The following is a 26228-nucleotide window of genomic DNA, read 5'->3' as shown; positions in this document are numbered from 1 at the left end:
TCACAGGCTGCAAATCAATGTCGTAGCCAGCCACGCTCGGTGATAGGCGTCGGTATGACGCCTTTGCGCCGGATCGCCCGAGAGGCGCAAAGCCTTCGTAAGGTTGGACACCAGGACACCAGAGCCCCCTATGGGACAGATTTATTATTGTTGAGTGTATATAGGGTAGCGTTCAGGAGAGGGTCTGGTTCTCTCCTTCCCTACAAGGGCAGTTGTTCCGATGGTAGTACCAATGGTTGATGCGAGGGATAGGCTTCCCTCCTCAGTTCCCCATTAACGTCCGAGTACCGTGTTGTTTATCTCTCAGGTTAATTGGATACATAGAGGCATGGTTGTTTTATCTCAATCCTATGCGACTCAGTGGTTTTATCCCCACTTTACGATGCGAGGATGACTTTCCGATGGTATTAGTACGAGAGTTTCCCTTGGGTGGATGCCTCGGTGGTGGTGTGTTGGGCACCGTCATTCAAACAGTTTTTCCGACCCCTCCAGTTATTCGGGCTCTTTGTCGTGCACGCCTCTGGAGGCTTACTGTTCAGCATGCACAATATCTCGACTGCGAGTACGATCAGCGGATATGGGCATATAGGTCATCTTCATAGTGGACTAATTCCAGAACTCAGGCATTCTGCCGACGATTTCACATTTAGATTGTTGTGGTATACCTCCTTAGCCTACATGGCGGTAAGGTTTGTTCCATCTGGTTTCCTGGTATTTCGGACGACTGGTCACGTCTTTCGTGCAGGGCGGACTCCATTTTGGATTCCCAATGCCCCCTGGGTCGGCGGAGGACGGCTCGTTCTCCTGCCTTTTCTTGCAATTTCTACATTGTCTAATGTAGTGACACTCAGGTAAATCTAGGCAGATGCCTTATGGTTCACCAGAGAGCTACGGCCCGCAGATTCATCGTTGCCGTTTATTAGGCGCGGGTCCGGGTTGACACATGGCAATGTGGTAGGAACTTTTTTCCTGGGTGTATGTATGCCGACTTTGCTTTATTGCGACCAAGTTTCTGGTATCTACAATACTTTCTTGGTTCTCGAACGCGTTCTTTTCGTATTTCTGGGACCTTTCATTCCCTACAGAGGTTTCGGCGATAGAGGGTCGCTTGTGGATATGTACGCCATTTGGCGGCTTTGCGAGGACTGATTTCTTCTGGTGAATTAGTTACCAAATAATGTACGGGGACTTTAGTCCTTATAACGTCCATTTGGCCGTTTTCCTGCGGCTCTTCTCGGTTCAGGGCAGGTTGCTGAACTTGCGTCGGGTTTTCTTTCGAATTCTTTTGGTGGCATAAGTTTCCAAACGGGACATTAAATATTGTCAGGCTGTGTTACAAAGCATCCCACCTTCGGGGGTTCATATGGCGAGGCAAGCCCGCGTTTTACAGGTATAGTATGTACTATAAGAAATTGCCCTGTCAGCAAGGTCTGAACTGCATGTGGTCAGGGCCTTGTCACACGACTTTGCACTTTATGGGTGTTTCTTCACATGCCTCATGGCTTACAACGATGATTCTCGGAATTATCATCTGATTTTTTCGACTATATGTTCATATGATTGTTGATGATTATTATCATTTTCTATGTGAGTACGAGGCTATTACAGCCGATGGTTGAGGGCCTTTGGCCGGAATGGGTGTTTGAACCAATGGTGATACGCAGTTTGCTCAAGTACAATATTTATCATTCTTGTTTGGATAATTGCCATTGTTGTGCAAGTTTTACCTTTTCTGATGAAGTTTCTCAGACTCTATTTAAAAAGTATATTATGTACCGGTGGGAAATTTAAGACTGTAGTTGTGTTGCTAAGCGTTGAACTAGCATAATCCGAAGCCTCCGGTCCTGTAATAGAATCAAAAATTAGCTAGCATTCGCGCCAAGAATTTTCAATTCTATTAAGGACACGGAGGCGAGGATTATCCCACCCGGTTTATTACAGTGGTAATAATTACCCACCCGCATGTACTTGATATTCTGTATCAGCAGAAGTTACGGGTTTTTCCTGTCTCATTCCTTTCAGCTTCCAGTAAAGAAGAAGGAGCAGGTGTTCTTCTGGCTTAAAGACGTGATCCTTCCAGTTGACGATGGTTCGCCATGTGAAAGATGTTAATTGAGTCTCATATCCCGTGGAAAGGACTGGATTTAGTAATGTTTGTTCTCCATGTTGAAGGATGTTTATTGAGACTCATATTCCGTACAATGGACTGGATTTATTTATGTGTGGACTGTATATGTTCGAGCAAAGAAAGAGGAGGAGACACAGGATGCAGCAGCTCTTATGGGGCTATACAGGATGTGATGTATGTACAAGCATCATGGGAAATGTAGTTTTTATTTGCATACAAAACGTTTTTCATTGGCTGCTGTGAGTGGCAAATATAAGAAAGAGAAGCATAATCCTCGCCTCCGTGTCCTTAATAGAATTGAAAATTCTTGGCGCGAATGCTAGCTAATTTTTGACTCTCCCATGCTGATGCACCGCTCTGCTTCCTCCCCGTTTTTATGAGCGCTTTCTCCTGCTTTTGCCTCATTTTACATGCCTTCTCCTCAAAACAGGAGGTGTATCAAAGATGGTCTGCGTCGAAATGCACGCAGTGGGCCCATCTGCCCCTGTATTAGGTACTAACTAACAGATTTGGTTGCTGTCGTACCCTCATGCCCCAGGACCTTTAGGCATTGTTGCAACTGCTCTAATTATAGCTAGGACTCTGACAAAAGTCATCCATTTTTATCCAGTAAGCATTCCAACTCCTGAGCCATTCTGTTCTAGATCTCTTATTTGTGACTGTTGTATTCATTATGGCTCAGTCTAGAGCATGGTAGAACATGTTTGTGTTCACTTTGCATTCTTACTTCTGTGGTCTGTTTGGGAGTTCTTTGGATGGGCGGTTGGGACAGTGATTGATGAGGAGAAACTGGAGTAGAGTGGTTGTTAAGCCGTCCTTCGTGTATCCAATAAATACTTTACCAGTATTCATCTGGATGTCTTTTTGATGAATATATCACAATTTTGACGACAAGTGGGATCAAGGACATTGTTCACTCGGACTTCAAGGTATCGTTTTTTTAAATTAAATATCAGGCATGAAGGAACCAGCAGCAGAGTGTATTTAGAAGTGCTCTTGATCGCACCGGCGGGTGTTTTGGGTGTGTGTGAGGAATATTTCACTGCCTTGACACATATTGGAATGATTTTTTTTTATGGTTGCACCTATTGCAGCAATGTAACCTTTCGCCAGCAATTGAATACTAGCTTTGGTGTGGAACACATTTTGTTTTGGCGAAATCGTTTATCGTCTTCTGGAAGCTAAAATTTTTTCGTGTCACGTTACAGTTTTGTTTTATATGCTGTTTGGATATAAATATTTTCATACCTGCTGTATTAACTGCCAAATTTAAGACTCGAGCGCTGGATTCCACTGAAACTTAAGACTTGAGCGCTGGATTCCCCTGTACTGCGTTCCAGTTCCTGTTGCATAAGCAGTACAGAAGCTTGTTTGCGCAAAGCATTCTGGATATTTCAAAGTACTATGGGTAACTGACGTCATACGCACGTATGGCGGCCATTTTTATGCAGGTTGTGGAAGTTCTCGATGTTATGGAAGCTTTCTGACCGAGTACAACTTGTTTTCTTTGGCATTCAGTGGATTTCATTACGCGAGTTGCGAGTCTCAGTGATTCGCACACTTGGTATTTCAACCGGATTCAAGGTTTAGTAATTATTTTGTTGTGCATTCAGATCTTGCCAACTACAGTGATTCGCACACTTTTTATTTAACAGTTAACAACATTTCTATATTAAGACATTTCTTTCTTTCGATAAAAAAACCCCTTATATTGATTTTACATTATAAGTGTTGTTTATTTATTGATTTTACATTATAAGTGTTGCTTATTTATCTATTATATATACATTTATTAGTGGTTAGTGGTTAGTATGTCTTCTGTTGCAGCACCTCCTCATTTTTTACCTGTTGCGGGTGAACCAAAAGTGTAATGGGAGTTATGGTACCCGATGTTTTTGGCATATGTGGAGGTATTGGAGGAGGATGGTTGCTCCGCCAAAAGAAAACTTGATCTTTTGAGAAATTGTTTAGGCGGACAAGGAATAAAGGAATTTACAAATTTACCTCCAATTGAAGCAACTGAGGAAACTGATGTGTTTGAGATCGCTGTCAAGCAATTAAGCACACGTTTGGTAAGAAAAGAAATACTGTAATGGAAAGGTTCAAATTTCATTCACGCGCTCAAAAAGAAGCGAATCCATTGAAAACTACGTTTCTGCTCTACGCGCTTTAGCTGGTTCATGCGCATTTCATACCATCAACTATGAGCAAGTATTAAGGGACCAAATCATGATGAAAACTAAAATACAAGAGAGGTTATGGTTGGGTACGGAGTCTTCTTTGAGTGCTGTTGTTAACATTTCTAAAGGCATTGAGCAATCTGAAAAGTTTGTTAGCGAGATCAGAGGTCAATCTCAAAGTATATCTGTTAAAATTCAAGATTCTGCATCTGAAGCATCTCTAATTAAGAACCAATCTTTTCCAAAGAAAACAGTAGTTCTTTTTAAGAAAGAGTTTGAGATTTGAGAGAATAAGTGGGGTAAAAAGGAATTTACTCCCGGGGATAACAAATTTGGCAGCAGTCGTAATTTTATAATTTGTTACAGATGTGGCAGTTTTGATCATGTTGGAAATGTTAAAGGATGGCCAGTATTGAAAAAAATATGCATACAATTTAAAAGAATAGGTCATTTTGGGAAAATGTGTAGATCTCCTCAAAAAGTGAGTTATGTAACTTCTGGAGAAGAGGTGATGTTGGAACTATTTAGTGAATTCAATTGTATTTCGTGTGTAAGTAGTGACAACACCAAAGGTTTTCCATCTTGTGTCCTATCTATTGATGGGGAAGAAATACAAATGATGGTGGACTCCTGCGCATGGTACACCATAATTGGCAAAGATGTTTTTAGAAATTTATGGGGTAACAAAGAACTACTATCGCCTGACATTAGACCTGGTGGTTATTCAGGAAATAAAATTGAGTTAGAAGGTTTTTTTTTTGGGCGGATTTGAATTTTCAAGGGAGAAGAACTAGAGGTAAAGTGTATGTAGCAACCAAGGGTGTGTCAATACTTGGCTGGCCTCATCAGAAAAAAATGGGGATGAAGCTTGACCCTAATGCTTCACCGTCTGTGTACGTTGCGTTTGGATGTAATGAAGAATTTGTTTCTAGCAATAAGAAAATGTATCCTAGAGTGTTTGATTAAAAACTTGGTGAATATAAAGATTTTAAACATAAAATTGTACTTAAGAGCACTGTGATTCTGGTAAGACACAAAGTGCGTATCATACCTCTGGCTTATCGTAGCAAAATAAAAGAAATGTTATCAGGATTGGTACAAAATAAGGTCATTGAGCCCATAGAATCTTCACCGTTGGTTACTCCGGTTGTTCTTGCACTTAAAGGTAATGCAGATCTTCGTCTGTATGTCGATCTCCGCAGTCTTAATAAGGAAATTTGGACTGACAGACACCCTTTACCCAATATACACGAACTAATTTCTACGCTGTCTGGGGTCTGTGTTTTTTCAACATTAGATTTGGCTAGGGCCTATCACCATGTCATGTTGCATGAAGATTCCAAGGGGGTCATTAGGATGGCGGGCGGACTTTGCCCGCCCGCCATCCTCGTGGTAATCGGGACCACCCGCCATAAGGGCGGGGGTCCCGTGGGGAGTATTATGATGTGCCCGCCACAGTGGCGGGCACCTCCTGTATTTTTAGCATTGTGGTGGGCGGTGCTCTCTGCACCGCTCGCCACAATGCTAAAAAAGCATTTCAGTATTTGCATAATCAAAGCAGCAGGCACCGCGCGGTGCCTGCCGCTTTGATTATGCAAATGCAGGTGGGTGCCACAGGTACCCCACGTGTGCACCCCCGTACTCTCCTTCACTCTGGGGGCCCGCAGGGGGCCCCCAGAGTGAAGACCGCATGCCTTTCCGTGGTGCCATCGCCACCACGGAAAGGCATCTACCAAAGCCCATTGTAATATGGCTGGCAGTGTCTAATAGACACCGCCACCATATTAAACATTTTCCGCCCTGGCCGCAAGGCGACCGGGGCGGAAAAGTGGCTGGCGGTGTTTTTCTCCACTGCAGCCCCTCCCCCCCGCCATTGTAATATGGCGGGGGAAATTCAGGGAAGGATGTCGGGCGGGGGCAATCCGCCCGACATCCTAATGGGCCCTTAAATGTTTAACTGCATTCATAACACCGGAGGGTATGTACCAATTTTTGAGGATGTCTTTCGGTTTAGCTAGTGCAGCATCTGTGTTCCAAAGACTAATGAAGGAGATATTAGAGGGTTGTGCTAGGGCAATAGCCTTCCAGGACAACATATTAATTTATGGGAAAGATTGTGAGGAACATGACAGTAATTTGAAGATGGTTTTGCAGAGTATACAAAAGAAAGGGCTAACTCTCAAATACTCAAAATGCAAATTTAGACAGGAAAAGGTTGAATATTTGGGGCATGAGATATCCAGTGAGGGCATCAAACCTAAGTTTAACCATGTTAGAAGCATTGCAGAGGCACCTGCTCCAGCTAACAAGGAACAGTTGTATTCATTTTTGGGTCTTACTGAATTCTATAGCAAATTCATTCAAAGTTATGCTTCAAAAGTATTTGATATAAGATTGCTGTTGAAGAAAAATGCTAAATTTGACTGGGGAAAGAACCAACAACTTGGTTTTGAAATGCTTAAAAAAGAGATTAGCTCAGCACCATTCTTGAAATCATTTACTCTTGGACAGGAATGTATTGTAGCTGTAGATGCTAGCGGTACACGTTTAGGTGCAGTTTTGATGCAGAAAAGTAATGGAATTTAGCAAATTGTATCTTATGCATCTAGATCATTGTGTGGTGCAGAATGTAGCTATTCCACTATTGAGAGGGAATTATCAGCTTGTACTTGGGCTGCACAGCTTTTTCGTCAATTCTTGTGGGGAACCAAATTCTGATTAAGAACGGATCACAGGCCGTTAATTAATATGTTAGCTGCGGGTGGTGGAAGAACATTAACTGCACGTTTGGCCAGGTTAGCTGCCAAGTTGCAAGAATTTCAATGTAGTGTTGAGTATAATCCTGGTCGTTTGAATGTGCATGCAGACTGTATGCCTCGCTTACCTCTGCCCTATATTCTGGACTCTGACAATACCATGGAAGAATGTGTAGATGTAGCATATACTTTGGAAGATGTTGGTGTAGTTGGTGTTTCCAGGGTCTTTTCAGAAGAAGATTGGAAAAAAGCTATGGTAAAAGATGACGTTTTGTGTAAGGTGGTTGAATATTTACTTGTGGGTTGGCCCAAAGAAAGGAAATTGAATGGAGAGTTAAGATCGTTTTTTAAGGTTAAGGATGAACTTATGTGTTTACTAGATATTGTCACCAGAGGTGACAAAATTGTTCCTCTGTATGGTATTAGAGAGAAATTAGTGATTATTGCACGAGGGACATATGGGTATGTCCTGTACTAAGAGGCGTTTGAGAGAATTTATTGGTGGCCTAGTATAGACAGCATGGTGGATAGGTGGGTTAGAGAATGTGAACCTTGTTCAAAGAGTGACAAACCTGTCAAACCTTTATCTGCTCAGATAACTCCTATTGAGTATGCTGAAGGGCCATGGAAGAAGTTAGGAATTGACATTATTGGTCCTTTGTGTTTGCCCTCCTCTAAAGAGGTTTTCGCTTTGGTTCTAATAGATTATTTTTCTAAATGGCCTGAGGTCAAGGTGGTGGACAAAATTACTTTTACTCAAATCATAGAGTTTCTTGATAATTTTTTTGTCGTGCAGGCTTACCTTCTGAACTTATTTCTGATAATGATACGCAATTCACCAGCAAGGAAATGGAATTGTTTTTGAAGAATTATGGGATAGTGCATAAAAGGGTTTCTAATTACAACCCCCACGCAAACGGTCAGTTGAGCGCTTTAACAGGGTTATCAAAGAATCTATTCAGTTAGCTGTGAAGAGTAATATTGATTGGAGAAAAGCGTTGCAGGCCACCTTACTTACTTATCGGATTTCTCCAAGTGCAGTAACTGGTTATTCTCCATTTTAGATGTTGAGAGGTCGGAAGCCTGGATCTAAACTTTTGCCTTGGTGGTTGAAAGTTAATAATTCACATGACGCTGTGTTAGACTTTACACAAGCTAGGGAATGTGTTAAGAGATATCAGGAAAAAATTAACAAATATAGGTTTAAGCATCAGTCGCAAAACCAGAGGATTCATGTTGGTGACTTGGTACGTGTGAAACTTGGAGAGTCAAACAATAGGAGATGGTCTAAATGGTCTGATCCTATTGAGGTTATTGAAGTATTTACCAAGGCTGTGAGAGTTAAAGATGGAAAAGTTTGGAATTTTACACGTATATCTATGTACAAAGATAGGTCTGTAGTGGGAAAACCTTAGTTGACTATGAAGTATTCAAAGAATGCAGATGATGAGGATTTTCAGAACCTCTTTGACAGTTTCAATATTTCAGAGCCCAGCTCATGTAGTCATAACAGGAATGATGTTGAGCATACTTCTTTTCCTATTATAGAACAAAATGGTAATTTTGAACAAATGGGAGTTACTTTAGAAGGTTCTCTAGTTGTGGACAAACAAGTATGTGAACCTAGAAGAAGTTGTCGAGTTAGAAATGTACCGACAAAAATGAAAGATTTCGTAAGATTTTGAATTTCTGTTTTTCTTTCAATGTTATGTTATTCGTTTTTGTTTTGTTTTCTGAAGGGGAGGTGTGTTGTTTTCATTATGGTTCAGTCTAGAGCATGGTAGAACATGTTTGTGTTCACTTTGCATTCTTACTTCTGTGTTCTGTGTGAGAGTTCTTTGGATGGGAGGTTGGGACAGTGATTGATGAGGAGAACCTGGAGTAGAGTGGTTGTTTAAGCTGTCCTTTGTGTCACCAATTCTTTTTGAAGAATGTTTTCTTTTTTTCTTTAGGATTTTTTACTAATCAGTCTGTAGCAATTTCATATTAATTGAAACCTGGATTCCAACAATAGTGAAACTCTTTTATAATGTATTTCAAGCAAGCAAGTGTAAAGTGCCCAGAGTTCTACAGCCAGCGAAACAAGCATTGGCATAGCCGATAGGTCTCGCCTTTGGGACCTTGTAAGTGTTTAGCCATGCAACAGTTGATGTTGCACCAAGGATATTGTGCTGCATAAGTAAATACTTATAAGGTCCCAAAGGCGAGAACTATTGGCTATGCCAATGCTTGTTCTAATGGGTTTGGCAGTGATGGTCTTGCCATATGCTTTTTTGAGAGACCTCGAATTAGGAAACTGGTATCATTGGCAGAGAACTCTAAGTAATCCCTAATCTCTCTTTCTTTGCCCGTAATGATGAACCAGAGTTATACGAGCGGGTGTTTAACCAGCTGGAAAAGCACTCGAGACCTCTGAGGCCGGTAAGCTGTGAAGTGGCAGTGAAGGGAGATGTTGACCAGTGGGAAGATCACAGCATTTGTCATGCTCTCTGTGAGTGCCACACCCCCGCATTTGCCTTGTGGACCGTCTGCAGCGCGGCAAGGTCGGCCAACGGTGTTCATCAACAAACATTTTATGCAGGTTTAGCAATCACCAGCATTTCCGCGCTGATAGGGTATAATTAAATTAAAATTGAGGTACCTTGAGGGAGCCAAGAACGATCAATGGGATTATCTATGATGTTTGATGCGCTTTGACACTATTAAAATAGAATTTCAAGCTGCAGATTGTGTGTTGTATATGCACAGTGTGCTAAAACTGTCTCCCGCTGAAAGGATACATTCGCAGCAGGTGGCTCGTCACAGCCATTGAATTGGAAAGGTTGGATGTGTATAAACTGAAGATTTGAGTCTGAAGTGTCAGTAGCTGAGAGAAAGTGCAGAGAAGACGCACAGCCTCAGGCTCTGAATATCCAGTCAGAGCTGCTGAGGGAAAGTGTTAACTAAAATTCATTTCCCTTAGTTAGATTTTCGGGGGGCCCTTTTCAGAGTTAGTGGTGATGCCAGTCTCTTGTTATATAACAGCACCTAATTGAAGGAGCCTTACCCCTATCACAGTGGCGCAGGGTGAAGGGTTGAAGCTTACATGTCCAGCTATATAGCCCACTTCAGGGTGCTGCATAATGGTAGCCAGTAGCGGCTGCTACCAGATCCAGGTGGTGAGGCAGGGCCAGGGGGTTGGGGGGAGGACGTAAAAAGAAGAAGAACGAGCATTGGCATAGCCAATAGGTCTCGCTTTTGGGACCTTATAAGTATTTAGTTATGCAGCACAATATCCTTGGTGCAACAAAATCAACTGTTGCATGTCTAAACACTTATAAGGTCCCAAAGGCAAGACCCTTTGGCTATGCCAATGCTTGTTTATATTAATGCGGGCAGCGGTATGATGTGAGTTATAGCTATGGAAGTGGGTTGGGTTTTAGGTGGTTGGACCTAGAGTTAGTGTAGTTAGGTTTGGAGCCTGGTTAGGGTTACAACTAGGGTTTATTAACTTTATTTATGACAAGAGAATGTTTTTTCCCTTTTATGCAGTGAAAGTAGTAACCAACCCAGGGACTCACGTGGATGTCGACGTAGAATACGGTTTCACATTACTATATATTTCTGTTGTACCAGACATGGAAAATACTGAATACTGCAGCGTGGTTGCTTTGCAGTACAAAAGAATGGGTCTTTTGAAGCAGTCTAAATCTTTCCAGACGGGGTATTGGGGAAAACAGAAGGATAACTACCATGCTATACAGGAATACTAACAATTTTACACACATTTATTTTCACCTACTCACTCTTGGCTGTTAGATAATAGTATAACACCAACAAATAACCAGTATTTTTTTCACCCAGAAATAAAAAGGTGGCAATGCTGTGCTCAAGTGGCATTCACAACTCTAATTAATATAATCCTCCACAAAGAAGCTTGGTAAATGCATGAAATGGTTTCCTTCATAGCGCAGACCATCATAACAAGCAAAAACAACAAAATTATCCGGTGTCCCCGAGTTTCATGTTAGCGACCACAGAGCACTCTGAGGCCTTGTCAAGGGCAATACGTGGTATATCAATGCAATAACAATCCAATGTAACGCAAAAAGCATATAAAAAGTACCTCATCACAGTAGTCACACGCACAACTGATAGGGACTTCACTGTCGCAAACCTCGTAATCTCACCCAACGAGGACGTTAGAGACAAGGGCCAATCATAGTTTCGCGTTGCTTGCTTCAAGAGCAAGCGTTGTAATTCAAGCCTCGATTTCGATTTTACAATCGCCCTCCCCCCCCCCCTTCTAGACATACAAACAAACCATTATGAACAGGAGCGAAAGATGGCCCGTGAGGCTTCCACTCGATGTCTATCTTGAAAAAGTCTTTACTCCTGTTCATAATATCTCGAGTCAAACTGAATACGGCAAAAACAATGTTCATATCAGAGGATGGGCAATCATAATTTTCTGTTTTGCTGAAGTAGCATTTTAATACCTGTTAAGTATTGGTAAGGCCAGTAAAGGTTTGGAATATTACGAAAAAACAAAAGGTTAGTAAAAGTTAGAGAATAATAAAAACACACAACCAAACTTTTCTTTAAAAAAATGTTGTAATGTGAATAACTCTTTGAACGATACATATTACAGTTCCCTGGGGCTTGCGACATACAGATAAAGAACAGTGCACATCCATTTCATTTAACAAGTCGTCAAACCAAAATCAATATGGCACGCTTAGAGTAGAGAGCATGTGGTAGCTATGGCAACTGGTCCGAGACGCGACAAAGGGGACTCACCGTGTCACGTCTCAGGAGGAAATGAAAGGAAGTACCCGAAGTTGTACTTTAAACAGAAACGTTAGACATCTAGGAAGTGTGGAGCTTGGATACAGACCTGGCACCCATCGTTTTGAAGCGCTGCATTGATAGGCCTCGGCTCAAGGTTCTCAGAGGACTGGGGGGCATGTAGGATCGCTGTGCTAGGCTCTGGACTTAGAGTGAAAGTAGGCTGGCGAGTGGTGTGCAATGTGCGTGCACCATGACGAGAGAGGAAAGCCATGTCACCTCTGGTTGTCATTGTGCGCGTAACAGCAAGCTGGTGGCTGGGAAAGAAAAAGCCTCTGGGTAGCACTTTTAAAACCCAGTTACTAAATGTCTCGCCAGAGCAGTGGATGCGCTGGCTAAGGCGATATCTAAACAAAACCAGTTACCTGTGACGGCTGGCCGGCAGTCACCTCTCTTCCGACTTCTTCCTCCTGACTCCGGTCCCGCAGCAGGGTGCAGGAAGTAGCAGGAAGCGCATGGCTCCCAGCCCCTGATAGCCAACCAAAACATTGTAATGCAGCGTTGTGATTGGTCTGAGCGTCATGGATCAGCGCTTAACCTGGGATTAGGGGCCTGGGCATGTACTCCACACTGGCTGTAATGCAGCCTGCATGGAGAAGATGCAAAGTGTGTATGAATGTTTGGCTAGCCGGAGAGGGCTTGCGAAACAGTCATGTGCACCACGAAGGGGGCAAACCACTCCTCCCCTGCTCCTCTGTCATCGGAGCAGCTCTGCCCCAAATTCAAAGTTGCAGCAGAAGGAAACATAAAATGATAATAACGTGAGTTATTCTAATTTTATGTTTCCTTTACTTCACTGATGCGAAGCAGTAGGGAGACGCTCCTTCGCCTCAACGGAGGAACCACCACTGCCAGTGGCACTGACACCTATAACCTCCAGATAGATACTAGCCCTAGTGCGACAGAATGACAGTCAGAGTGAATGTAAACTTGAGCTCTTCTTAGGGTACACGAGTCAAGCCATTCTCGGGAGGGGCAGAAACCCTGACAGAATTACGTCCGCATACTTCAGAGAATTTGTCATCATATGTTTACGCCATTCAAATTCTGCTTTGTTTTATAAAAGTTGTGTTCAGTAGTTAAAACACTTTGGGCCTCACTTACAAGCCCAGTATGCTGCCCGTGCGTCACTTCTTTAGACACACTATTGGTGCAGTGTGCCTGCCCTTATTTACAAGGCAATGTTAAGTCATCCTGAGTAACTTTTCATGATCTTGTAAATATGGGCCCCTTTCACGCATTACTTTGCGTAAAAGGGGCATTCCATGGGTGTCACTGCTGGTGATCCTACGCAACATTCATGGAACCTGACATTTCCAGATTTACAAAGTGTCATAAACCTGGGAATGTGTCAGAAACCTATACCTCCCCAGGGGAGGTGTAGGGGTAGCGCAACAAGAAGAAATACTTTTATTTCTCCAAGTTTTTTGCTCGTAATGTGTGTGCTGCATTCTGCAGCACATAACGAAGGAGCAAAACGCCATTAATGATTGTTTAGTGCAGAAAGGTGTGGCTTGATGCACAACAATCATCCGTGCAATGCAGGCACCCTTGCTCCACGGCGCAAGGCTGTCTGCATTGATGAACAGATAATGCTTGTGCACCAGCATAGGGGAGAAGGGCAGGAATGTATTGTATCTTGTAGATACCGTGCATTCCTGTCCTTTTCTTCTGGCGCACGGCAGCGCAGCAGGAAGCCTTGCTGCGCTGTCGTTGGGGAAACAATTGTAAATAAAGCCCATTAGTTCTTGGTACTGTGCAGCAAGCCACCTCAGTTGTGATCTGAAGGAGAATTTGTGTGAATTGTCTACACTGATACGTAATGAACGGCGCTGTATCGTTTTCTTGAAGCAAGCGCTGACCTTTTAGGGACAGCATCTGTATGAATTTATAAAAACTGTTAATATAGTAGCATGTGGCTACGGAAAACTTATGAAATATTTTTTTTCACTGAATGTACTTAAGAAATTTCATTTCATATCAAGGAAGAATGAGGGACTGAGTGTAACTGAACTCAGTATACTTGTAGAGGAACACGTGGCAATTTAGCTCCGTCCACAACAGAAGCACTTTCATTACTGAGGTCGCTATGGGTAGTAGAAACGTAGAACTTTTCCTAATTTCCTCCACATTCGATATGTACATGCAAGTGTTCTGGTTGTTGCTCTCCGCAGCGCCCATTGGTGTTCCTACCATTGACCTGTGGGAGGTGCAGTTTGTGTCCAACCTCCCTGCATTGTAGTCCCACCAAGCGACTTCCAAGTAGGAACTGGGTCTACCTCCAATCCAGCATGTTCTGCTTGGAAGTCCATGTGTGGGACTTCAATTAAAAGAAAGCAGAGATGGTAGACTCAAGCTGACATCTCTTTGGTACTCCGGTGGCGGGGTGCCAGAGGAGGGTAGCTAGAACTGTCAGGGGTGCCAGTTGAAGATGAATGGTTGTCCATGACCCTCATTAAGGGACCGGTTGCCAAAGGGCACATAGGAGTGGACTTGAGCTTAATTTGAGCCAGTGGTTTCCTGTGCTCGGCACCAGAACATAAATGTCAACACTGACGCTTGTGGCAGTTTGCCACAAGGTGGCGCTGTCTGGCTAATTTATAGATAACTACAACAACAGTTAGGACGAAAATTACGAGTGGCTGCAGAGTATACTTGTTGTTTCAAATGTTTATATAAAAGGCCAACTGTGCACGGAAACGTGAAAAATTCCTCTGGCTCCCACATGTGTTCTTGTTGTTGTTTCATTGCACCTTTCACTCTCGGTTGGGTAGTGTAAGTTATTAACACACTTGCCTTTGCTTCCAAGACGCCCCCGGTTCCAAATCCATGTGCAACACTTTATGTTCATGCTGCAGAACTTATGGTTTAAAATCTCACCCTGGCAGGATATGTGTGCGTTTGTTTGTAAATCGACTTCCGTTGCACTGAGTGGTATTTTGCAAGGCAGAAGCAAAAAGTTATACGTGTTCACCCAAACTGGAAATTCTACACTTAAAGTAGGGGGATTGCGTTTATATACATGGAGGGAAATTCTTAGCAAACTGAAAATGCATACTTGCCTCCCTCCGAAACAATACACCAATGAATCGAGCCTCCCTCCAAAACAATACACCAATGAATCGAGACGAACATAAACTCAGTGACCGAACAATGCAGAGCAGTGTGAATAACTATGGAGGGGAACATGCGATCTTTAAAAAAGCCTCCAACAATTTTAGTTTAACACTGCAGGATCACGTTGCACAAGCCCAGTCACTCTTACACAGTGTATGCAACCCCTACCTCCCCCTCACCGACAGCGTCCATGAAAAAAATAAAATAAAACGTACCTGCTGCCTTGCTGTCTTGGTGCTCAGCTCCTCTGCCGTGCATAGGCCCCCAGACAAACTCCTGACCCTTAGGCCAATCCATTCGCTCTTCTGCCAGACTCGAATCCTCTGCTTCCCGCCTGTCACACCCCTTTCCCAATTCGTCACAGGGTGGGTCACACCACGCCCTGTAATGAGTTGGGAAAGGGTGGGGTGACAGTCTCCACTCTTTGATTGACGTGGAGGGTTAGCGATCCCGGGCTTGGGTTTAAAGCGCCCGGGGCTAACTTCACCTCCACGCCATCAGGGGGTGGAGACTGGGCCCTGAAGCTAGGTCTTTGCCGAGCTGATGACATCACAGCCTTCAGGGCTGTGAGGTTCTCAGCCTGCAAATACTTAAGCTTCTTTGCGCCCGCAAGGGGTCAGTCACGTCACTTGACATGCTCAGGCAGACAGTGCCTAGCTGTATTTACTAATGGTTCAATGAGATTGGAGACTAAATTATTTTAATATTTAAAAGGAAAAAAAGGTATATTTTTTTAAAATAAATAAAATATGATCTAGAACTTTTGGCAACGGGGCGGAGCCCCGACGCCCACAGGCAGAAACCGCCACTGCCATTTATACAAGCAACAATGGTAAATATATCGAGACTTGTACCTAGCAGCAGTCAAATGAAGATCTAAGAGCACACCAGCTCAGCTTCTAGTAGACTGAGATGTTTTGTTGACAGTATTTTGTGCTAGAATAAGCAGGGCAGTATAGTTAAATAACTTACCCTCTACTTCTTACTGTCAGTTGTTTATTGTCTGTTCCACTAATGGCATCTCGGCACTGAAAAAGAGTGAGTGAGATAAAATATTTATCTTCATTGCCCTTCTGAACTGTAAGCAGTCTTATCATTTCTTTTTTAGAGGCTCAGCCTCCATTTCAATCTAATTTAAGATGTGCGCTAACCACGATGACCCCAGCGATCTTGTTGGTGATATTTAATGAAAACGGGATCCACAATAGCGTTCATGCCTGTAACCGGTGGGGGCATGGCTTGATGCAAATGGAGAAAGAAGCTCTAATTCACGCTCCCACTGTCGAACCCCCATCCAGCAACATCCTAAGCTAATCGGCGGGTCCCAGTGGCCACTTTAGGTGAATACAGCCAGAGGAAAATGACCCATCCAGATGATAGTGGGGGGCTCTAGAGGCGTCGGAGCTGCTATCCAAATCTGAATCAGGTGACCATACAGAGAGGCAAGATGGTGCCTCCGGTCATAAACTGAAGCGCACTGGGAGCGGTTGGGGGTTCAACTACCCTGCAGGTATGGGCTGGCTGTGATTTGGGTGTGCCAAAACACCAGCAGACTGAGGGAGGTGAGCGGCACAAGCAAATGGACATAGCGCGGTTTAGACAGAGGACAGACACTCAGTTAACCAGCTCGCTGGCAGCCGTGAAGAAAATGGCATCTGGGGACTTTGTTTGAGCCATGGCTGGCAAGCCCTTGTGGAGCGGGAGGGGTCCGGAGAAGTCTGCTGGGCACCACCGGGCCAAAGATACTAAAGGTTAGCCCCGTGAGAACAGTGGTCGAAGTGGGTGGGAACGGGAGGGCACGGCGTGCCCCTACTTCTCTAATTTCACCAATTCCGCTCCCCTACTTTCTTATTTTAAACATGCCTCCCTGCAGGGTCGGATTAGCAGGGCGGGCAATCGTGCCGGAGGGGCCTGTGGCAAAGGAAAGCGTGTGGCCTATTTTCCTAGTCCGTGGCTCAAGCAACTTTGTATAACTGGGTTCAACTTTCCAGCCTTATTCCAGGTTCAGTGTAATTAGACCAGGCCATTAATTGTTACTTGTGGAATGACAATACGACATCTGGAGGACACCCATCACGTGGTGCACCTCTTTCCATCCCGGGCCCACAGAAGGTGTCAGTGAGCCTTTGAGAGAGGTGTGTCTGTGGAGAAGTGCAATTAACAAGTCACCAGTGTGAGATGGAAGCTTTAGTCCCCCACACCAGGTCACAAGGATCAGACAGAGAAGCTTCAGGTCCATCAGACAGACAAGCCTCGGTTGCCTGCTGCCAGTTTTCTCCCATTGAGGTTAGGAGTTAAATTCAAATACTGTGCAATGGAATGAGAGCCGAGAACAAGAAACACAAAAGTTTATATTAACTTTACAATTTAAAAATCTGACTCGAAACGGATGCCTTTTTTTTTGGCTTGAAGATTTGCACACTGAAATTGTGGGCCACTTTTTTTCAGGGTGCCCGGGCCAATTTTTTATCCCAATCCGACCCTGAGTCCCGGATGCCAGAAATTGCCAAGGCGGTTAGTTCAGCCTCGGCTTTTGTGGGCGGGCGGAACGGGCAGAGAAGGAAAAGGACTCTGTCTTTTCCTTCGTGACCACAGAAGACAAGGACAGTGTGCAGTTCTCCTGCCACTGGCAACTGCCCCCCACCCCCTCTTTGTTTCCCCTCTTCCCTCTCTTTCTGTCTCGCTTCTCCTCAGTTAGTGAAAACCGAGACTTCAAGAAACGGGTATTCCCTCTCTTTCCTCCTTTTGTTTATTTGCTCCCCTTTGAAATGGATCCAAAAACAATATATATTTTCGCTGGAAACATTCCCCTAGATGCATCAAGCCCAGATTCTGCGAATTCTAAATTGTGAAAAATACCGAATCGCAATTTAGAATTCGCAGAATGGGATGCATCAAGAAAAACTATTAAAAAAAGCGAATCACAGTCGGCCGCAATTGCCGGTGCGATTTTCGCTAAATCGTACAAAGTTCGCAGAATCGCCTGTTTCCCATGTTGGAATTGCGATTTCACAATTACCGAAATCGCAAATTGCGATCTCGCTAATTGCGAGAACACAAAAAACGGGAAGTCGCATTTCGAGCACAATGATGACATCACAACCAGGAAGTAGGCAGTTCCCTCACTCATTCTGAACACAGAGCCTGAGATTGGAAGAAGCACAGCACAGAGCTCCACTAGACACACCCTGCAGCACCACAACAGGACACACTCACTAAACCAGAATTTCCCAGGAAGCAGCAGGAAGCAGTGCACCTGGCAGAAAACACAAAATCGAATTTTCTGAGCAGGATTTGGAGTTCCTCATCGAGGGTGTAAGCAAGGACCATGACAGGCTGTTTGGCAAGGAATCCCGAAAGGTGCCTGAAGCAGACAAGAGGCGCATTTGGCAGCGCAACCGGTCCAATGTGAACTCTGTTGGAGTGACCCAGCGCTCCATTGATGAGCTGAAGAAGAGGTGGTATGACCTCAGAGGTCGTGCCAAAAAGCGCATTGCAGAGAGGCTGGGGGAGTAACATGCCACGGGAGGAGGAGACCCCACAGTTGCGCCCAACACTCCACTTGAAAACCTGGTGGAGGACACAACCAACCCTGCAGCCTGCGTGTGGGTCACCCGGCTGGACACCTCCTGACCCACCCAACAATCTCAAGGTAAATGCCATGCAACTGTGACCTCGTCCCCTAACAATGCCCGTGCCTCCAGAGCTAGCCATTTGATAACCCCAGTAATGCAGGCCATGCACATCTGAAATGCCATATTACATTGTGGGACCTGTAGTGTGACAATAGTTCCCTGATAGCCACACACAGCCAGACCTGTCAAGTGAAACATATCCCTAAAGCCAGTCAGGGAATGCAAGCCTGCATGCATGTTTCAACATCCCATGTGCAAGATACATATCATTAATCATGCACCCATTTACATCACAGGTGCTGCAGAACAACCCAGCACAGACAGTGAGGCACTCCAAATTGAGGAGAACCCTGAGGACACCGAGGGAGAGGGCCATCCTGCCCCACGACCTGGACCATCACAACCACCAGCACCAGTACCGCCACCTCCCCATGCGGACAGGGCCACCCCTTCAGCCACAGGAGGACAACAACCACCCCATGTGACACCCATGGCAGTGGTACAGGCCACACCACCACCCAGGAGGCAGACACGGCGCACAGCCACTGTGCGATTGCAGTCCAGTGGACTGATGAGGCAGCAGCGCAACGTGGCAACACGTGGTGGCAGGGGGGAACATGTCCAAGATCCAGGGCTGGGTATAGAATGCCGGATGCTTGCTGTTCACCAAAAGCAGGCACGGCACATGGCAGCCATGCAGCTGCAGCTTTATAAGACAGCGCGCAACATGAGCCAGCTCACGGAAAGCATGCAGGTGCTGACGGCTGCCGTCAGGGAGAACAGCCAAATCATGGTTTCACAGCAGGACATCACCTGCCACCGCCACCGCCAGCTGCTGACCCGGCTGTCAGCATATACCAGATCAAACCACCTGATTGGTAATGCGACCTCCCAACTTTCACGCCTGTCCCTGCGATGCAAATTCAGATGGTGCAATGCTGCCAGGACGTTGCTAGGGTGTTGGAACAGGTCACAACCGCTGTCCAGAATAAGCAGGCGGGTGACCATGGCCATGCAAGGGGGGAATGATGCCAGGGAGGGCACATCAAGTCTCAGCAGCCTGTCTGTGCCTGTGGTAACCGAACGCCACCGCAGCACCAGGCCCAGTGCAGCATCACAGGCCAATACTGGCGAGGAGGATGTGGAGAGGTGACTGGGTGCTTCCGGCCAGAGGCGCTAGTGATTGCATGTACTCTAGCAGCAGTGTCATGCTGATATGACAAGCACGCCTGCTTTGCTATCATGGGGCTGTATGAGGAAATACAGTTTTCATGTATTGTGAAAAAAACATTTAAAGAAATATTTTTGTGCAAAAAACAATAAGAATTTATTTCAAACGTAAATCCGACTCATGTCATTATTTCATTTAGCATGCATGAGTGCAGTGTTGTGTGAGGGGTATTGGTGCACTAGAAATAGTTCATTGTGATGTTGTTGCGGCGCCTGTGTCCTTCTGCAGGATTCTCCCCACGTGCATGATGCACATGTGCAGGTGGGCGGTTGGCCCCCTCCGACTCACTGCCAGAGATCTCCACAGGTATCCTCCGCTTGGTAGAAATATTGTGGAGTATGGCATACATGGCCACGATGCAGGCTGGTATTTGAGGGCCCCACCAGTCTTATGTAGGATGCGGAATCGGCTCTTTAACAGCCCAAATGTATGTTCAATGCAATTTCTAGTGCAAATGTGTGCAGCATTGTAACGCCGTTCCTGTGGTGTGGCAGGGTTGAGGTATGGGGTGAGGAGGTACTCACGGAGGCCGTAGGGGCTGTCACCTGAATGAAAGGAGCAGAGGGTCAGTGCCTGTTTTGCACAGCTACATGGTCACGATGTACTGTATGGGGGCATGTGTACTTACCTAGGAGGTGTCCTTCGCCATAGTCACCCCTGGCCAAGAGGGTGTGTATGTCACTGTGCCGGAAGATGAAGGAATCATGCGTGCTCCCCGGGTATTGGGCCACTATGTCAGTGATGATTGTCTTTGCATTGCCGACCATCTGGATGTTCAGTGAGTGGTAGGACTTGCGGTTCCGGTACATGTACTCTGTCTCAGCGGGTGAGCAGATGTGGATGTGTGGGAGAAGTGTGGCTCAGGGGTTAGAGGCGGCAGACCCGGAAGCTGAGATCGGCCCTGGACCAGGGTTCAATTCCCCGCCTCGACGGGGCTTGGGCTCAATAATTCCACGGACTCGATAATTCTCTCTCCGGTGCCTACTCGACTCACGGGTTCACACTCTGCGACTCTGGGCAATAGCTTGCTTAATCTCCACAACGGCCCCTCGCGGTGGGATGCCTGGCTTTCACCTTGTGGATACCCTGCCGGGGTTATCTCACAGGGGAATACCAGGACGGGTTCCCTAAGCAAGCGCTTAGATGCCTGCGATGTGGGTGGTTTGCGCTATATAAATACATGTACACATGTGGGTACAGTCAATGCATCCAATTACATGGGGAAATTGCGCAATGTTGTAGAAGGCAAGCTTTGTTTGATTTAAGTCCTGTTGGGTGGTTGGGAAGGTTATGTAGTGGTGTATCTGATTCAGAATGGCGTCCAGGAAACACCGTAGGCAGCGTGACAGTGTGCTCTGGGCGATCCCCCCTGCATATGCAACTATCCCCTGGAAGCTTCCGGAGGCCAGGAGGTGCAGGCAGCACAGGACCTGGACATGGGTGGGCACGCCATTTGTCCTCCTTGTTGGGTGCTGCATCAGGGGGTCAAGGTCTCTGATGAGCTTGTGAATCATTGCCCCATTTAGCCTGTATTTGGAGTATATCTCCTCTTCAGTCTGGCCCAGGAGTGTTATCCGCAGCCGGAAGATGCGCTCCTGAATCCTGCATTGGTTCCGGGCTGAGCGCTGGAGCCTCAGCCGCCTTGCAACGATGTATAGACCTGGCATTGTGAATGTACTCATGCTACTACTGTGTCTCCTTAAGGGTGTTTGTTTTGCTCCGCCCATTGTTCCTGTTTGAATTTCTTTTTTTTTTCCAATTGAACTTCATGGTTACCACCTGGTTTGACTTCTCCTTAAATTGCGACTCGCATTTAGCGATTTTGGGGGTTTTCGCAATTTGCGATGTTTGATTAATTGTATTTGCGATTTATTTGCGAATTTGCAAATTAATTTGCAGAATTAGTGGAAAATCGCTATTACATATTCGCTAAGGGGGGTCCACATTGATTCTGCGAATTTATGTTTGCGAATTCGCAAATTGGTGGGTTTTTGCTAAGTACAGTCTTGGGGTGGAGAGAAATAAAACATTCCAACAATGAAAAATGAATAACTAACCAATTAAAGCAAGACAGGGTAGTTGCAAGGTGGCCAGATTGATGTGTTGCCACCTAAACACATTAGCGCCACTTTACAGTGTTTGCCAGTGAAGCACTACTTTTGTTTTCTCCTATCTCTTTCAACAACATTGTTTTCCCTTGGTGGGAAAGTGCAACATTCCTAGAGGTACTTAAATACCTGCTTGACGGGTGAATTGGAAATCAAAATGTGTACAGCGGCTGTGTGTTCGGAAATTTGTTTTTTTAAAACCATACTGCCTATGTTTTGAAAAGATATACGCAATGGGCACTGAAACTGATCCCTTCCGGGTCCTGTAGTCATGGCCTTAACGTGTCATGTAAAAGCACTCACTAATTTCAGAATAATGAGTAGAAAAGGAATAAGGTAACCATGTTGTTCCTGCTTACATTTCACATGTTTACTTAATCTTGCATTCCCAATGGGTGTTTGCTTTTTCTAGGATGTTGTTAATTGTTTTTAGGCAGCATATTGTTTTTGTCTAGTGCGCAATTTGAATTGTGTCATATTCAGTTGTTTATAGTGGGTCAGTGCAGTGCAAGTTGCTCTAAATGGGGCAGTATGGTGTTCAGTGGGGGAGAGCATGTGGCACTATGGTCAGAGCTGCTGGATTTGGAACTGGGGATCCAGGTTCAGCCTTCATGACCAGTCCAAAAGACTACTCTCCTGAGGGAGCACATTCCTGTGCTAGACTTCAGAAGGCGCACAAGATCTTAAAAGCTCTAGTGTCTTAGCACCAGCAGGTGGACCCTAGCGGTGACAAGTGTGTTTTAACCTTGAAGACCTGTCCACCACAATCCATGAAGTTCACCTCCAGTCTTGGGGACAGACCTAAGAAGCAGCACACCATAGAATAACAGTGACTCTGTCACTGAGGTCACAGGACCCTTGAGCAGGGTGGCTCTAGGGCAGTGCGACCACGCCAGGGACATACTTCAGGTGGGGGCATCGTGTTTGTAAATATAATATGGTTTTAAAAGCACTTGATGCCACCTTCCTAGCCTCCATTTTCAGCAAAAATAAAAATGTCAGATAACTCCAGTGATTAATGTTCCTAGTAGAGAGAGATGATGTTTTGTCTAGTGGAAGGTTTGACTCATGAAAAGGAACAGTAGACGTTTAATGTGCCTGCTGCTAAGAACATTTACCATGCAGATCACAAAGTGCACATAATGTGAATAGGTCAGTGGGTTACTGCTTTTGTCAGAGATACCCTATTGTTATTTGCCGATAATAAGTTAAAATCCTAACATAGAACAGTGAGCTATTAACTATCATGTAAATGCTGCATGCAAAATCCAAGGTATAAATCAGAGCGTTATGGTGTTTTCCCCAGTCTTCGATTATCCTAACGTTGCAAAAAAGGTTTCATTTGGGTAGAAATCAATTCTGATTATTAAAGAGTACAACCATCCATGCTATTACTTTTTAAATTAGTGGTGCTGTAAATTTTCTGATACTTTATTATTTTCACATTTTTACACATGCTAACATTCTCTGCAAAGAGTTTTCCTTATTAGTACTAGTGGAACATCCAACTGCAGCAGTGAGAAAGGTGACCAGTCAACCTTTGCAAAGGGCCCTCCACTTAACAGCAGCACAAGTCACATTTTTTATTAACTTTTTATCAGTTTGAGCAATAAACAATTTTTTAGTTAAAATCATCAGATTATGAAGCGGATGATGTATTATAAGGCAAATATGGCAAAGCCATAGCTATGTGGAAAATATTTTGTAAACTAGGAAATTTTGCCATTCATTTTTGAACTGCTCTTGTGGAAAGGGGGAGGAGAAGTGCTGATGACAGAAACTCCATGGCTAGGATACAAATGGCATGTGATTCAATTTTTAAGTATGCATGGGACATTCTGTGATTGAAAACATATCCCATTTTGTGCATGTATTTTAATGTCAATAACTCATGTTAAACCTTAAATAAACATGTGTATCTATTGGTTAAATTAAATATCGTAGTAAGCTGAAACCGGTTAGTGAAATGGGAAAACAATACTAAAAAGTGGGATATTTTGCTCTTTCTACCACACCTCTGACTCCGCCCACTGACCCAATCCACTGGTTATTTCCACCCTCTGATTCTCCGCCCATAGTTCCCCTACTTTTTTCCCCCCACTTCGACCATTGCGTGAGAAGCCCTGAAGGGGCTCAGAGGTTTGAGGGGGGCATGGTTGGAGGGAGCACCAGGAGACGGCCCACTGACAGCGGCAACCTCCTTCAGGGGCCGGAATTGAGACGGGACAAATACCTACTGTGGCCTGGAGGAGAGGCCCCACACAAGGGGAGAGTGGAGGACTATGGAGTTGGGAGACCCTCCCCCCAGGCATGTTGGCAGTGACTCGAGATGTGGAGCCCTGATTTATTGCCCGTGATCTGGGGCTTGGGAGAAGCGCTCAGGTCAGGGCTGCCAATCTGCGGTCCACACTCTGTGGCACAGAGGTGAGCTGCCTTGCAGGAGGCGGGAGCGGTGGGGCAGGTCTCCTGAGAAGAATCGATCGGCCAGGTGAGGAGAGAGGGAACCGAGCAGATAGGGAGTGGGCTCTCAGACTGGTTCCATTGAAGTGACTCTCACCCTCCCTCTGGGAGAGCTGCATGGGGTGGCCAGCAGAGCGGAGCCTGCTCCAACCAAATTAGTCGAAGAATTCCTGGGGCGTTGGTTAGCGGACGATGAGGTTGCAATAAAGGCTACCACCCAGAAAGCTTCACTGCTCCATGTTGGGACTCAGTTGAGAAATAGGGACACAGTAACTAGCGGGGAAGCCACAGTGGACATTGAGAGAGGCAACTGCATTCATGGTGATGCACCAATATGGGGAAAGTCACCAAAAAAAGAGAGCCGTATCCTCAGGACCTGGGGATTGACAACCTGGGAGGCCCAGAGCAAAGAGATGGTGGCCACATAGCCCAACGAGAACCCCCCACTGGACCAACACTCCAAGACATACTTCAAGCCATTGAGATATCAAGGATGACTGTGGAATCAAAAATAGACACCTTTAAAGAGGATTTGAAGCTACTGAGAGCAGACTACGAGTCACCACCAATGAGGGTGATCTTAATAAAAAGAGGCCAAAACTGTCCACCACAGAGGACAAGTGGGCAGAGATGGAAACGCGGGTGCACACACTGGAGCTCAGAGCAGAGGACTCTAAAAATATGCCACACCATAATAATCTGAGAGTCGTAGGCCTCCCTAAAAAAGCCGAAGGGACGGACATGATCGGGAACCTAGAGAGATGGATCTGTGCAAATGTGGCAGACGAGGGCCTCTACCCTTACTTTGCTCTGGAAAGGGCCTATAGGGTGCCAGCGAGGCCCCTCCACCATGGGTACCCAGACACTCGGTGGTGGTGCGACTACTGTTCTACAAAGACTGGGATTATGTGACCCGGAGGGACAGTGCTTAATTTGTGCCGGGGCTTTCCGGTGCACAGCACTGGCACTTATTTTCCAGGGCTGGTACTACAGCTTTCTTCATGCAGTGTCAGGCTATTGGTTCCCGGACAGAACGTCCTCAGGCCAATTTGCTGCAAAATGTATGCCACAACAATATATGGACTGCATTTAGGCCTAGGACTAAGAAGTTATTTGAGACACTGGGTGGCGTAATCTATTATAAAATTTTGCTGCTCTAATAAGCAATTAACTTCCTTGTTTTCAAGTTGCTGTTCATGCGCCAAAACATGAGACTTCAGGAGTTACAGCCGCAGTCTTGCCTACGGCCGCCGTTTAATTACAGAGCACACCCGAGTCACGTACTTGTGATTAGCGCAATTCCGGCTCCTGAGTGGTGCACAGACTCCCGTCTGAACCAAGGTAGGAAGTACGCTTTGGTGCTCGTTTTGGCTTCAGTAGCGATGATAAGATCTGCATGAATACCAATGTGCATGTCCTGGAAGGGCATTTCGCCCAAGCACGAGTTGACAATTATAACGAGGAGCACCTTTGAACAGCGCTAGCAGGAGACTTGGGGGCCGATTATGATAGCATTTTTTCCGCATCCTCCGGGCCGGCGGAAGCCATCGCCGGCCCGGAGGATGTGGAAAAACCGCTGCGGAGCCTCCAAAGACCCACCGCCAAATTAGGATGGCTGGTGGGTCTGGAATTCCGTCCGCAGCTTTTCCGCTGCGGTCGCCTTCCGACCGCGGCAGAAAAGCTCTAACATGGCTGGCGGTGTCTATCAGACACCGCCAGCCATATTAGGATGGTGGTGAATACATGCTTTTCCACGGCGGCTTTTCCGCCTTGGAAAAGCACACAT

The sequence above is a fragment of the Lissotriton vulgaris genome, chromosome 5 (assembly GCF_964263255.1).
Source record: "Lissotriton vulgaris chromosome 5, aLisVul1.2, whole genome shotgun sequence".
Taxonomy (NCBI): domain Eukaryota; kingdom Metazoa; phylum Chordata; class Amphibia; order Caudata; family Salamandridae; genus Lissotriton; species Lissotriton vulgaris.
Note: the sequence above shows the minus strand (reverse complement) of the source record.